The sequence below is a fragment of the Ictidomys tridecemlineatus genome, chromosome 9 (assembly GCF_052094955.1).
Source record: "Ictidomys tridecemlineatus isolate mIctTri1 chromosome 9, mIctTri1.hap1, whole genome shotgun sequence".
In the NCBI taxonomy this organism is placed as follows: Eukaryota; Metazoa; Chordata; class Mammalia; order Rodentia; family Sciuridae; genus Ictidomys; species Ictidomys tridecemlineatus.
Genome location: NC_135485.1, coordinates 59,157,486 through 59,172,268, shown reverse-complemented (window position 1 = coordinate 59,172,268; position 14,783 = coordinate 59,157,486).

The window sequence follows — 14,783 nt, the reverse complement described above, 5'->3', positions numbered from 1 at the left end:
GCTGATGAATGTACAAAAGGTGATGTATCCATACAATGGAATATTATTCAACAAAGAAAATAAATGAAGTTCTCATACATGTTACAACATGAATGAACTTTGTAAGGATTATACTCCATGAAATAGTCTACAAACTACCTGAATCTTTTGTGTAAAATGTCCAGAAGAGGCAAATTTACAGAAATAAGTTGTTTAGTGGTTGTCTAGGGTTGGGGATGGGTCTATTGAGAAAAAAGAAAAGTGACTGGATAGGGTTTGGGTTTTTTTTAATGGGTTACAAGATTATTCTCAAATTCATTATGATGATAGTTGTACAATTCTGACTATACTAAAAACATTGACTATAAACTTCAAATGGGCAGATTGTACAGTTATGATGTATAGCTGAATTTTTTTGGTGTTTTACTTTGCATTTATTACTTATATCAATTCAATTCCAGAGATTAACACACATCCAGGAAAGAGTAAAAAGGTCTCATATCAAAGAGTGTGAAAAAGAAAATGACAGTGCTATTTTAAAATAACTATAGTTACAGGGAGAAATCTAAACACCCCCTCTAGCTTCACTTGCTCTTGGTTGATTTATCAATTGTTGATTTTGAGGTCTCATGGCTGGACAATATATTGTTAGTCTCCTATTAGCTTTGCTGTAGATAACACCTCCAATGTGTGGGATATAATGATAATGGTTGCCTAGGTTGCTCTTCAGGAACCTGAAGTCCATTTTTGCTGAAAACACCGACTTTTTTCAATTCAGGCCTGCAGATGGATTTGGCTTCTCTGTCTTGTATAGCTGAATTATATCTTTAACTACCATAAAGTTTTTGGCTAAACAGAAAATAAATAATAAATAAAAATCCGTAAATCAAAGCTGGTTTTAAAAAATTATTGATAAAGTAATAAATTTCTAGTGGGACTGGCCAAAAAAAGGAAGACATGAGTTACCAAAATAGAAATAAAATAGGAGCATTACCTTAGCTATTATAGATATTAAAAGGATAATAAAGGAATATTTTAGACATACTAATTCTAATCAGTTTGACAACATACAAAACAGATCAATTTCTTGATAGTCAAAAACTATAAAATAAAAACTGGTAAAAGAAGAAATATTTTTTTAAATCTGAATGATTCTGTATCAATTAAATAAATTGAATTAGTACTTTAAAATATTCCCACAAAATACATTCTACTTCCAGAGGTATCACTGGTGAGTTTTATCCAACATTTAAGTAAGATACAATGGTTATCTTACAAAAGTTTAACAAAATAGAGGTAGTATTTCCCAACTTATTTTGAGGCTAATATTATACTGATAACCAAGTAATACTATTACAAGAAAATTAAAGGTCAATATCTCTTTTGAACCTAACTTTAAAAGTTTCCAATAATATTATCAAATCAGAATTAGCAACATATAAAAATAATGCATCATGATCAAATGGAATTTATCCCAGGAACAAAATCTTGGTTTAACCTTTGAAAAATAAACAATATAGTTCTCCATGTTTAAAAACTATAGAAAAAAATCCCAAACCAACTGTTCCTATAAATAGATTTAGAAAAAACATTTTATAAAATGTAACACCTGGGCTGGGGATGTGGCTCAAGCGGTAGCCCGCTCGCCTGACATGCGTGCGGCCCGGGTTCGATCCTCAGCACCACATACCAACAAAGATGTTGTGTCTGCCGAAAACTAAACAATAAAACATTAAAAATTCTCTCTCTCTTTCCTCTCAAAAAATAATTTTAAAAAATGTAACACCTATTCAGGAAAAAATTCTGATCATATTAAGATACAAAAGAATTTCCTCAACATTTGTCTCTCTGAGAGTCATTAAAGAAGACCCAAATAAATTGAGAGATATACTATCAAGGTTTAGAAAAATCAATATTGTTAAAGTATCAGTTCTCTTTAAATTCAAATATAGGTTCAAAGAAATCTCAACTAAAACTATTTTTTGTAAAAATTGACAAGCTGATTCTAAATGGTATTAAAAAGTACAAATAACCTAAAATAGCCAGAATAGATCATGAAAAGAAAGTTGAAGTGCGCTTATTATCTGATTTCAAGACTTACTATAAATTATGTAATCAGGATTGTTTGGTGTTAATATACGCTTAGGAAAATAGGACAGTGGAACAAATTAATGAATTCAGAAATCAACCTACATATATATGTTCAAATGATTTTTTTAAACCAAGATCCAAAAATGGAGGAGTAGATGGTCTTTACAACAAATGATCCTGGGACCATTTGTATATAGTTTGATCATTAAACCACTGAAAAATTTTATATGAAATGCATCATAAACCTAAAGTAAACATTAAAAGTTATAAAAAATATAATAGATGAAAACATAGAAGAAAAATTTAGTAACTTTGGAGAGGGAAAACATATCCTAGATAACACAAAGCACTAAGTATGCAAGAAATATCCAAGCAGACTTTATGAAAATTATAAAATTCTGCTTATTGAAAGATAAAAAATGAAAAGTAACAATTAGAAGAGAATATTTGTAACACACATCTTTGCCAACTGACTTCAAATCAGATTATATATAAAGTACTCTTGCAATTAAAAAAAAAACAAAAAATTTTTATGAAGTCAAAAGATTTAAATAGACATTTTACTAAAGGAAAGAAAAGAATAGCTAATTAGCAACCCTCCCCCAAAAAAGTTCAACATCATTAGCCACCAGAGAATTACCAATTAAAATCACAATGAGATGCCACTGTACACCCACTGGAATTGCTAAAATTAAGCTAAAAATTCTAATTATTTCTGAGGATATGAAATCATTTCAACTATTGGTTATTGGTGGGAGTGTAAAATGGTACAACCATTTTGGGGATCTATTTGGTTGTTTCCCTGTGAAATTAAACATATACTTACTACACAATTTAATGTCTAATTAAATAAAACAAAGATACACCAAAAAAAAAAGCTTCTACATGAATATTCACAGAAGTCTTACTTACAATACCCCAAAATTGAATATAATGCAAGTTACCTGTGAACGGTTGAATGGGTAAATACCTTTGATATTCTATACAATGGAATATTTCTGTTTTTTAAAGATTTTTTTTTAGTTGTAGGTGGACACAATACCTTTATTTTATTTATCTTTTTATGTGATGCTGAGAATCAAACCCAGGGCCTAACACATGTTAGGTGAGCGCTCTACTGCTGAACCACATTCCCAGCCCCACAATGGAATATTTCTTAATGACAAAGAAAAATATCCTGTTGATACACATAGCAACATGGATGAATTTCAAAAACATTAAACAAAAGAAGGAATGACACAGTATGATTTTGCTTTCTTCATTTACAGTGTTGAATTTTGCAGGCAGTTTCCTGCCAATAAATTTGATCCTTTTGAGGTAGCTTTTAAACTTTTTTGGTGGTGGTCTAGAGAAAATTTTATTATAAAGCTCTTTTAGCCCTTTCTAAGGCATGACTGTGGGGTATCTACTGAATGCCCAGCATTTTTATTGAGGTCTTGCTACACTGATATGGAAACTCAAATGTCACTCAGCTGTATTTAAGCTTGGCAATTGTTCAATTTTACAGTTACCTGGTAATTGCTTTTTTTTTTCTTTTTTGCATTTTTCATTGTGCATTATAGTTGTACATAATGATGGAATTCATTGTGCACATGATAAAATAACATAATTTGACAAATATCTTTCCCCCATATTACCACTGTGCCATCCCCTCTTCTCTCCCCTTGATCTCTTTTCTCTACTCTTCTGATCTCCCTTTGATTTTCATGAGATCTACTCCCACCACCTTTCTTTCCCTCTTTCCTCTCTAGCTTACACATGTGAGAGAAAGTATATGACTGTGAGTTTGGCTTACTTCATTTCACAAATGTTCTCAAGTTCCATTCATTTTCCTGCAAATGACATCATTTCATTTTTCTTTATGGCTAAATAAAACTGCTTTGTGTATACATACCACATTTTCTTTATTCATTCATCCATTAATGGACACATAGGATGGTTCCATAGTTTGGCTATTGTGAATTGAACTGCTGTAAACATGGGTATGCATATATCACTATAGTTCACTGATTTTAGATCTTTTAAATAAATATAATAGAATAGAATAGATGGGTCATATGGTGGTTCCATTCTTAGTCTTTTGAGGAAACTTCATGCTGTTTTCCAAAGTGGTTGTAGTAATTTACAATCCCATGAACAGTGCTAAGTATTTCTTTTTCTCCACATCCTCTCCAGCATTTTATTGTTTTGTTTATTTTTCTTGATGGCTGCCATTCTGACTGAAGTGAGATGAAATCTCAGTTATGTTGATTTGTATTTCCCTAATTGCTAACAAAGTTGAACGTATTTTCATATATTTGTTGGCCATTTGTATTTCTTTTGAGAAATGTCTGTTTAATACATTTGCCCATTTATTCATTGAGATATTTGTTTTCCTAAGAGTTAAATGCTTGAGTTATTTATATATTCTATATATTAATCCTGTCAGAAGAGTATCTAGCAAAGATTTTCTCCAATTCTGTAGATTTCTCTTCACATTGTTCCCTTTGTTGTGCAGAAACTTTTTAATTTGATGCCATTCCATTTATTAATTCTTGGCATTATTTCTGGAACTTTCAGTGTCCCATTGAAAAAGTCATTGGCTGTGCCTATATGTTGATGTGTTGATCCTGTTTTCTTCTAGTAGTTGCATAGTAGTTTCTGGTCAACTACTTAGATCTTTTATCCCTTTTGAGTTGACTTTTGTGCAGAGTGAGAAATAAAAGAGCTAGTCTCATTTTTCTACATAGGATAACCAGTTTTCCCTGCACCATTTGTTAATGGTATGTTTTTGGCACCTTTATCAAGGATAAGATGACTGGTCCTTTTTCAATATCTCTATCTCCTTATTGACTTTTTCATTCATATCCTGTACTGACTTTGTTAATTCATTTGGTTGTTTTTTTGTTTTCTTGGAATTTATTGATCACTTTTATATTCATCTTTTGAATTCTTTATCTGGTATTTCATTCACTTTAATATTCTTGGAGTCAGTTGCTGGCAAATTAGGGTCTTTAGGAGGCATTGTGTTATCTTATTTTTTTTTCATATTTTTTGTATTCCTATGTTGGGTTTTATGCATCTCTTGGGATAAATTCTCTTCCGCTCTTATGTGAGGGCCTTTTTAAGTAACAGCCTTCTCTTGCAAAGTGTCCTATAGTGATCTAAATTGAGAACCCTCATATGTGTGGTATCAATAACTTTTGTGTTAATTTTCTCTGTTTTTGCTGTAGCAGTGGATACTCATGAGTGGTAACAGAGCACCACCTTCCAGCCATTCCTCCTAGGGACTTAGACATTAGTTTGGGATTTTTTGTTTCTTCTGTTCTTTGTATTAAAGTATAACTGAACTTTGAGTGTGGTTGATTTGTGTGTGTAGCAAAGTGAACCGTCTTTTGGTTGGATTTAGTTCAGCAGCAGAGCCTACCCTGTGAACTTGTAGGGCCCCTGTCTATTCCCAGCTCTTCACAGAAAAGGGGGAAACAAACAATAGCAACAACTGAAGCAAATAATATACAACATTAAAATAAATACCCATGTCCAGTATGACAGCCACAATGCTAATTACTACAAAAACAGGGAAGGTGGAGATCAGCAGTTGCCCACAGTAAGATCAATAGCCATGAACTAGATAGGACATTAAAGAAGACAGCAGGTGTCAACTAGGTCATTCACAGAACTAATAACTGCAACAACATGAATGACTGGGGCAGGAGTTATCTAAACCAAATAGTTCTAAAAGATGGTAAAAATACAATTCATTAAGAGTAAAAGAAAATAAGACAGGAAGTTAAAATAATTTAAGTTTCGAATGTTCAAAATGTGAACTGAGAGAATGTAAAAGAGAGGGTCTTTAGGATGCATTGTGTTGGTTGTAAGGGAGAAAATGGTGGGGAGTAGAAAGAACAAGAATTTGACTGTTAATGAAGAAAAAAAGGAAAAAAAAAAGAAACAGAAAAACAAACCAAAGCCACTAACCCTCAAAAGACAAGGAAAAATGACTATTATACAAAAGTCTAAAAAAGAAACAAATACACACACACACACACACACACACACACACCAATCAACACAGAAAAAGAAAAAAAGATTCCTAATGAAAAATGAAAAAAAAAAATCTCTCTATAGAAGTAGTCAAAACAGTTGAGGAGGTTGATGGTCACTGTGTCCAACTGTCCTTCCTTGGGTGATTGTCGTGTGTGTGTGTGTGTGTGTGTGTGTGTGTGTGTGTGAGAGAGAGAGAGAGAGAGAGAGAGAGAGAGAGAGAGTGAGTGAGACTGTTAACCCTATTCTTTTTGTGTTGCTCACTAAGCTGCCAGTTGGAGTGGGCTAATATAGAAGGTGGATGAAATAGCTCTCAGCTTCCCTTCTGGGCAGTATAAGGTAGGACAGAATGGAATATACTGTAGATCAGAGTTTTGTCAGACCAGATTGATGCACTACTCCAGTGGGCCTACTGCAAAGTTCTATGAGAGGAATTCCAGTTCTTTTCAGACCTTAGAGTTTTGTTCTGGAGAGATCAACACACCCCTAAGGGCCATGCAGATATGGATCTCTGCTGGAAGTCTGGCTCTCCTGATCCTTCCAGGAATTCTACTCCAGGGCAGGGAAACCAACTCTTCACAGGCCTCACACACTCAAGAATGTGAGCTCATGAATGTGGCCAGCCCAGGCTCAGTCCCAGAGTGTATTCACACCGCCTGTTCAGTCTCCTGGCACTCTTCAGCTGATCACATGAGCTGCCAGTCTCAAAGGGAAAGCAAGTTTCACTTCTGTTTTTCTGACTTGAATTCCCTTGTACAATCTTCTCTGTGCCTGTTTCACTCACATTCTGCCAGGTGCCTGCTAAGGCACACAGTAGGTGCTTGTAGGGACTGTATGGCAATGTTTGACTCCTGGGCTTTTGCAGCAGCAAACCACAGTGTGGACTCTTCAAGAGAGTTCTCTGTCTCAGTTCTCCACTTGCCAGTTGAGAAACAGAGCACTTTTCAAACGCTAGTTTGCTATGCAGCCTGAGTCAGTTAAGTTTAGGTTGCTTTTCTGATCTACAGGGTTTTTAGTGCTGAATTTGTCCTTTGTGTTTCCCTTTGTGTTTTCCCTCCTCTTGTATGGTGAACCAGCACTGCTACCACTGCCGCAATCACCTTGGCTCCAAGGTACTCTTTCATTCTTTGTTCAATGCACCCAAATTTCTGAGTCTCTAAGATAGACTCCAACTATCCGGTATTGAATTTCAGTGAATTCAGCATTTCACCCACCTATCTGAGAAGCAGTACTCTGCTGCTTGAATCATGAGCCATAGAGCATCCGGAAATTAGAACTTCCTTTAATCTGCCATATTGAATCTTCCAGTAGGTCGCTTTGGGTCTAATCTTGTGACCCTTCACTCTATACACGTGCACTTTAGCACATAGCAAGATAGTCAGTGCAACCCTATGCAGGTTCCTGGAGCTTCACTGCATTTCTAGCTCCTGCATTTCTAGTGCTAGGCTTTGTAAAGTGAGCTGCTCCAGCTTTCCCCAAATCTGTTGTCAGTCTCTTCTCTACAGGGACTTCCATGCTCTCGCTGGTCTTCTGCTTTCCTGGGCTGATCTGCAAACTGACTCTAGACAGAACACAGGGCATGTATATGTCTCCTCTCATTGGTTTCCATTTATAAAGAAAGCACACACCTGCACTGCATGTTTTCTAATATCAGAAAATAGTGCATATATGTATAGTTCATATATTCTGTCTGGTCTTCTGATTGTTTACAGGTAGAGGTCAAGTCCAGTCCAGGTTACTCCATTATGGACAGAAATAGAAGCCAGAATTTTTTTCATCTAATTTGTTTTTTTTACATATTGAGGCTCACCTCAAATGTAAAAAATTACCCTAGTATTTATGATAACATGATTGATTACATTAGTTTATAAGGTTTTCTTCATTTATATTACCTGATTTGATCCTCACAATACTGGGAGTTTTAAAAGGTGACTTTTAATATGACCATTTTTTTTTGGCCAAGAAGATTGAGGCTTAGAAAGGCCAGTGTATGCTCGGGTAGCACTCCTAGTAAGGCTGGAGTTGGAACTTTCTTCCTTTCTTCCCTCTTTCCTCTCAGCTTTTAATTAGCTTTTATTTTAGGTGTTAATTATCAGCTTTTCATTGTGGCATGGCCAAAAGTTTTAAAGTAACGCATCTTTTAGTTTTCCAATTCAAAAAACAATTCCTAATTCACTACCACTAATAATTTTTAATTAGAACTTCAAGTGACAAGCTATTATCATTCTATAATATATCATGACCAATACATTCTACAACCTTATAGACTTTGAGATCGATCCTACCCTCCAGCCCTGAACCTGTTAAGATCATGCTTAATCTGGTATCTGTATCATCTTTCCTTCCCAGTCAAGTCACTTCTCCTAAATACTGTAACCTATAAAGCCATAGCAACCATCTCAGAATTTTGCCTAGTCCAATATTTTTAAATGATGAGAAAATGAAAACAAAGGAAAAAACGTGAAACAAAACCAAAGCCAACTTCTCAATCTGAATAATTAAGTAATAAATAGACTTAAATTATAGCTTTCTAGTAATGAGTCACATTTTGGTCACTCTAATTTAGGACCAACCAACAATGGTAATACTTGAGAAAATTATAAGACTCAGCAAATTACCTTCTACCTTAAAGTACAGAATGGAAAAGATTGATTGATTAATTGATTTAGAAAAAGATTTGTCAATACCAGGATTGAACCCAGGGTCACTCTACCACTGAGCTACATCCCCAACCCTTTTTGTTTTTAATTTTGAAAGAGGGTCTTGCTAAGCTGCTCAGGCTAGCCTCAAACTTGACATCCTCTAACCTCAGTCTCCTGAGTCACTGGGATTACAGGTGTGTACCACAGGGCCCACCTGAAAAAGTGTGACTGTGTGACTGTGGAGTATTGAAATGAGGTGGAAAAAATCTGACATTGTATGTTGCATTATATGTATTGAAATATAACCTTGAACTCCATAAATATGTATAATTATAGGTCAAATTTTTAAAGAACATTTTTTTAAAAAACCTTGAGACCACATAGAAACCTGTAGGAAGGTGTTTGTGACTCATACCATCTGTCAAGTGCCTGGTTGAAGATGGGGGATGATAGAGCATGAGCCATGAATTTGCAGTTTCCACTCTACATTAATAGCAGTAATACTTGAATTACATAATGTACTAGAAATATAATTTTAAAAACTAATGGATCTCATTTCACCAAACATTGGGGTTTAGATATAAAGAAAGGGTAATTTTCAAAACCAGGTCCTATAGTCTGGGCATCCTGACCAACTTGACAAATAGCCCTTTATTCCCAGGATAATCCAAACAAAACAAAACTTGTTCTCCAAACAAGACATTAACTTGTTGGAATGAGAAAATAACTGTCTTCTTCTATCTCAAGTCTTTTATTTTTTAAGAAAAAGTTATACAGTTATGATATTGCCCCCCAAAAGTTCATGTGTGAGACAATGCAAGGAAGTTTGTAGGTAAAACAATTGGTTTATGAGACTTTATGTTGGTTCAGAGATTAATCCCTGATAGGGATTAGCTGAGTGGTAACTGTAGACAGGTGGGGTGTGGTTGGAGTAGGTGATTCATTGAGGATGTAGTTTTGGAGTTTGTATTTTGTACATAATGAGGAAAACTCTCTCTCATGGCTTCCTGGTGCCATGTCCTGAGCCATACTTTCCTCTGACACACCCTTCCACCATGATGTTCTACCTCACCTTGGACCCCAAAGAATGGAGTCAGCCATCTATGGACTGAGACCTCTGAAACTGTGAGACACAAATAAATTTTTCCTCCTTTAATATTGTTTATGTCAGGTCTTTTGGTCACAGCGATAAGAAGACTAAAACAATAACCATATTACAACTTTAATCAATAGGGTGTGATATACTAAATGCTATCTCCCCCACTAAAGGGATTTAGAAATTCTCCAAACATTACTAGACAATGTCACATTCAGCAAAATCATGAAAATAAAAAAAAATTACAAGCCAATTATTGGTAAGGATATAGAATATAGAATTAGGATATAGAATATAAATTCATTAATCTGTATACTTACTATTAGTTCATATTTTAAAATTTGGGTTGTATGTTAATAAAATACTTCTTTACTGGGCAATATCAACATTAAATATAGCTGGTCTGGGGCTGTAGCTCAGTTGTAGAGCACTTGCCTTGCATGTATGAAGCACTGGGTTCAATCCTCAGCACAACATAAAAATAAAGAAATAAATAAAGATATTGTGTCCATCTACAACTAAAACAATATTAAAACAAACAAACAAAATAGTTTTTTTTTACACAATAGTTGGGCTCTCAGGTGTGTGCTCTGTGCTCTTAATCACATAGTAATCTACCTTATAGAATTACCTGCTCATGCTCATAAACAAACACATAACAATTACATTAAGCAAAATGACATATTGGAAAAACTCTAAATGTCTGTCAACAGAGGACTGATAAAGCAGGGTGTGGCATTAATATTTTGAATTCAATACCCCATACTATTGACTTCACAGACTCATAGAAGTCATTTAATAAATATTCAAGGAATAGGTGGTTCAGAGTTTTGTTGACTCTCCTATCATTGTTTCTTATTTCTTTTTTTTTTGGCAGTGCTGGGGATTGAATCCAGGCCCTCACACATCTAAGACATGTGCTCTACCACTGAGCCACATCACCAGTTGTCTCCTATCGTTGTTTCTAAGAACCACTTCGTTTGGTAAAAATCATTTCAGTATTCCTCTGAGAAACATCTTCTACCCTACTACATGAATTTTTCTTGAGATTATCTCTTCTGCCTTTTCCTGCCAACGACTGGGCATGTAAACTGAGCCAAGTGGACTCTCCTCTCTTAGAATTTAAATATCTTCAGGTTTGTTTGGGTTTTGAGAGGAGCTTTCTCATGTTATGTTGCCCAGGCTGGACCTGCATTTGCAATTCTCCTGCAAGGCTCCCAAGTAGCTAGGATTATAGGCATGTCACTATACCAGGCAGATTTCAATCTTGATAGGAGTGACACAAGGTCTGAAAAAATTCACCAAAACAATTACTCTTTGAGGGGATATTCCACTGTTTTCTGCAAGTTAGATCTCTTGGGCTGCTGCGCTTCCTGCACTTTCTAAGGACCAGTTAATTGTTTGCCTTTCCTTGGAGTCTGTGATTCACATCATATCCTTATAATATATTCCTTCTCTACTTAAATCAGTCAATTTCTGTTGATTGCAGCTAATGAACAATAACCAATTATGTTGTATATGATAACCGATTATATTGTATATGAATACTCAATAAAAAGTTCACTTATTACTTTGCAAGAGTTCACAGCATTTAAGTTTTGCTTTAGTTTGTGCCAGAATTTGCTTCCCTATAAGGTCTATATTAGTACTGCTTACCTCTGCTTCTGAGTCTTCATGGTATAAATGTACTTTATTCTCTAAATGGCACATACTTTAAACCTACCATCATTTTTCACATAGTAAAATAACTTGTTTTCTCAAGTAAATTACATATGACTATTAAATACCCCCACTAGAAAGTCTAAAAGACAATTTTAAGGGTTGACAGAGATGTGGAGAAACTGGAATACTCACACATTATGGGAGGGAATGTAAAATGATACAGCTACTTTGAACTGTGGCAGTTTATATAATTTACACATTTATTTAACAATTTTTTCATAAATTAAAAAATAAATATAATTACTTACTATAATGTCATCCTAGGCAATGACACTATTTTAGCTTTCATCATTGTGACCAAAAGACCTGACAAGAATATTTTTGGCTCATGGTTTCAGAGGTTCAGTCCAAGATCAGCTGACTCCAGAGCTCTTGGCCCCAGGTAAGGCAGAGCATTATAGTGGAAGGCCATGGCAGAGAAAAGCTGATCAGTTGATGACAGGAAACAGAGTGCCTTGCTCACCAGGGACAAAATACACTCAAAAGTCACATCCACAATGACCTACTTACTCTAACCGCACTATACCTGCTTACAGTTACTGCCAGTACATCCATATCAGTGGATTAACTCACTAATTAGATTACAGCTCTCATAATCTAATCATTTCACCTCTGAACATTCTTGCATTGTCTCACATGAGTTTTTGGGCAAGACCTCATATCTTACTCATATTAGATGCCAATTGAAATCATGGTCTTTATGTGCAGGTTATATTTTTTGTCTTAGTCAGTTGTTACCACTGTGAACAAAAGACCTGACAAGAACAATTTTAGAGGAGGAAAAGTTTACTTGAGGCTCACAGTTTCAGAGGCCTCAGTCCACAGACAGCCAACTGCATTGCTCTGGGTCCAAGGTGAGGTAGAACATCATGGTGAAAGATGTGGAGGAAGAAAGCAACTAAGGGCATTGAACCAAGAGAAGCAGAGAGACAGCTCCCTTGACCAAACCAAAATATATACCCAAAGGCATGCCCACAGGAGCTCACCCTCTCCAGTTGTACCCTACCTGCCTACAATTACCATCCAGTTAATCCTTTTCAGGCTTAATGTACTGATTAAGTTAAGACTTTGATAACTGAATCATTTCACCTCTGAACTTCCTTGCATTGTCTCACCCAAGTTTTGGTGGGGATATCTAATATCTAAACCATAACATTTTTCTACCAATACACTGAAGATGTACTTAACTATTTATTTATTTATTATTTTGGTACTAGGGATTGAAACCCCACCCCAGTCCCTTTACTATTAATTTTAAATGTGAGTCACTTCTTATCTAAATTCATTTTTTATACCACCAATGGTATACATATTGCTCTTTGAGGAAACACTAGGTTGTTGTATTTAACCTATGATTTTATATAAATTAATTTTCATCAAAGCAACAACCAACTCAGGAAACAATTATACAAAGCTTTATGTAGCACAAAATGAGACACAAAGTGTTAGACTTTTCACTGAGCAAATAGCTTTTTTTTCTTCTGTCAACCAAAAGTGACTGAGGAGCTAGAAATGTGGGAATCCTCCAAAGCCAAGATTTCTACTTTGCATCTAACCTGATCATAAACAAGTAACTTTACCGGGAAAGGAGACCTCCACATAGGGAGAAGGAAAAAGAAAAATGCAACAAAAATGCTAAATTGTTGTTTTAGGGGATTATGGGTCATTGAGTTCTTTCTTTAAATCTTTCATTATGTTCATGTCTCTATTCACCAATTTTTATGTAATGTGCTTCTATTTTTTAAAATAAACAATATAGTAAAATCTTTGTTCTTTTGAATACTATTAGATGAAGATACCCAAGCATATCTTCTATTCCTTATAAAATAAATATCTAATTTTATATCGACTTAAAATTTTTATCAATTTCTCATTTTTTACTGATTACATACCTTTTGTTACTAATTATGTTAATACACACTCCAAGTTTAAAAGTGCTAGAAGTGGGTATACTATCATTATGTGAAAAAAATAATCCAAAGAAACTAAGGACTTAGCTTGGCATGATGGTATATACCTGTAGTCCCAGCTAGTTAGGAGGCTGGGGCAGGAGGTTCATTTGAGCCAAAGGTTGAGAACTGCCTGTGAAGTATAGCAAGACGCCATCTCAAAAATAAAAACAAAAATGACGCTGGGGTTGTGGCTCAGTGGCAGAGTGCTTGCCTAGCATGCGTGAGGCACTGGGTTCGATTCTCAGCACTGCATATAAATAAATAAAGATCCATGAACAACTAAAAAATATATATATATTTTAAAAAACATAACCCTCAATAGCCCAAGCAGAATAGAAAAAACAATGGATTTTTCGGGTAATTACAGCTTGACTACTTTTAGAACTTTATAGGTTAAGCAATATGTGACATTTGCTTTAATTACTATAGCAGGAATGAAGGGTGGTAGGTAACTGGAAGGAACTGATGAAAATAGAACAATAACAGAATGTTGTTAATTGCAGAATGTGGGTGATATGTAAATTGGTATTCATTATTTAATTATATTCTGTGTATTTGAAAAATTACTTAATAAAAACAAATTTTTAAAACTTCTAAATTTACACTATTAGAAACCTAAAACAACCTCTGTAACATGCCCAAAATAGTAAAACATGAAGAAAAAAGTTCACTCCGAAACAAAGCTCCCAAGTGGTCTATAAAAATTACTTTTGCTATTTTATTTGTAGAGTTAAGTGAAAAATCAAGAATTTATCAGTAAGTACACAAATATTTAAAAGTTGTATGAAAGGCAATTATCGCCATCTACTGGACACTACTTGCTATAAAAGTTAAGATTTGAAAAAAAAACACTGAAATAAACCCATTCTACTCAAAGTATCTAGTTTTTAATAAGGTTTTAAATAATACCATCAAATTCATGTTCTGATATGTGCATATATTAGTAATGCTACCTAATAATGTCTTATTACATCACTTCAAACAGTGTAAAATGCCACCTGCTAAAAGATGTATTATAAAATTTTGGTTAGAAAGCACATTGGTGCCACTATATGACATCTTTGTCTTACTTCAGGTCACAGAACTTGAGTTGTTTGTTCACAAGGTTAGAATTCAAGAATTTAAACTATTTTTACAAATATACCAGAAAATTAGAAACTAATTCTAGTTCTTAAGCTCAGTGCATTATCCATTTTTTTCAGCTCAGTTTTTAAAAACCTTTATTTATTATTATTTTATAATTTGGCTGTTAGCATATAATAGTAATTCTTAATCCTG